Source organism: Rhagoletis zephyria, unplaced genomic scaffold (genome assembly GCF_001687245.7).
Source record: "Rhagoletis zephyria isolate East Lansing unplaced genomic scaffold, Rhagoletis_zephyria_1.1 Rzeph_scaffold_00823, whole genome shotgun sequence".
NCBI classification, from domain to species: domain Eukaryota; kingdom Metazoa; phylum Arthropoda; class Insecta; order Diptera; family Tephritidae; genus Rhagoletis; species Rhagoletis zephyria.
Genome location: NW_016157907.1, coordinates 132,363 through 133,951, shown reverse-complemented (window position 1 = coordinate 133,951; position 1,589 = coordinate 132,363).

The following is a 1,589-nucleotide window of genomic DNA, read 5'->3' as shown; positions in this document are numbered from 1 at the left end:
AAAAAAAAGATCATTAAGTTCATTTCCACATGGCATTTTTTCAAATGACATACATTTCTTGTTATTTCAATGCCTAGTAGAAATTCGGCATAAATGCATGAATTCAAAGGAATATTTAAATTGAAATTAGCAGGAAACCGCGGAATTTTTTGAAGCGCGCTTTACCAGATGATTAGCGATGTCATATTTAAAGATCACTTACGCCGACGATTGCTCGATCATGGCGACTGGGAATGGAAGAGCGTTCGAAAGTAAACGGGTATCTCTCCGATCTTTGTCGCTTCTTCACTGCAAAGTGTCTAGCCCTCTCCCCTCCGAAATCCTCTGCGACCTTGTTCACAACCTGGACGAAGGAGGTCAGGCTACCGCTGGGAATTCACGTCGATGATACACCAATTCCGACGGTGAATAACCCCAAAATACTCGGAGTAACATTCGAGGAACAAATGCTCCCTATCAAGGAGCACAACATAATGCTCTGCAAGCAGTTTCTGATCGGGAGCCACAGAAGTGGCCACCCGAACAGACAGCTGCTTGCAGAGAAGCCCTCGCCTAGGCACGTCAGGAGGCATCTATACGAACTGACGGACAATGTCCAGAGGTTCATCAAGCAGCCTCTGGACCCGTCAGCATATCGACTGACCCTGAACGGCATTCACAGGGAGTCAGTCTCGAGTTATGTAGACTCTAGACCTGTGAATGCCGTTCTAGGCACACCACCACCGGACATAGACGAGACGGAGCTTCATCTGTCTCGGGAGACAAGAACCACAATAGCCCAACTTCGCTCTGGCTACTGCAGCAGGTTAAACTCATACCTGCGTAGACTGAATGCGGATGTGCCAAATGAGTGTCCGGCATGCGGAGAGACCCCTCACGACTCGAAAGATCTCTTCGCATGACCGGAAAACCCGACAACCCTAACGCCTTTGTCCCTGTGGACCAACCCTGTGGAGGCTGCACGCTTCCTAGGGCTGTCGTTAGTGGAACTTGACGACAACGACTGAGATATCAACCGATCTGGGCGGGGTTGTTGTAGCCGCTAAAACAACAACAACAACAAAGCTTTCAAAAATAGCAGAGGCAATAGTGTTTGCGCTTTTATCTGGCACAGCTACTGCTACTAAATACTTTGTTAAAACGCATATAATGGTAATTGCGAACCTATTACCATTATTTGACTCAGGTAGCGGTCCTAATGTGTCGATTACAATAATATCAAATGCTTTGCAAGGTGTTGGCGTTAAAACAAGATTTTCTTTGTTTTTTGGTTTAACCTTGTTTAATAAACATTTTGAACAATTTTTAACAAACTTGGATACATCACGGGTCATATTTTTCCAATGATATTTTGCACGAAATTTATGCATAAAGTTTTTTTGATCCCGCAGTGTCCGCCTGTTGTCGGGTCATTATGATAAATGGTCATTAATTTTAACTTTTTATCGTCGTCAGTTACGGTTTCTACCGGTTCTGTTAAGAGTATTTGTAAGAATTTTAAAATACATATTGTTTCCGCTGTTTTTAAAATTTGAGATAGAGAAATTATTGAAAAATATATCATCTTTTGGCCATTCTACTTTCTTAAT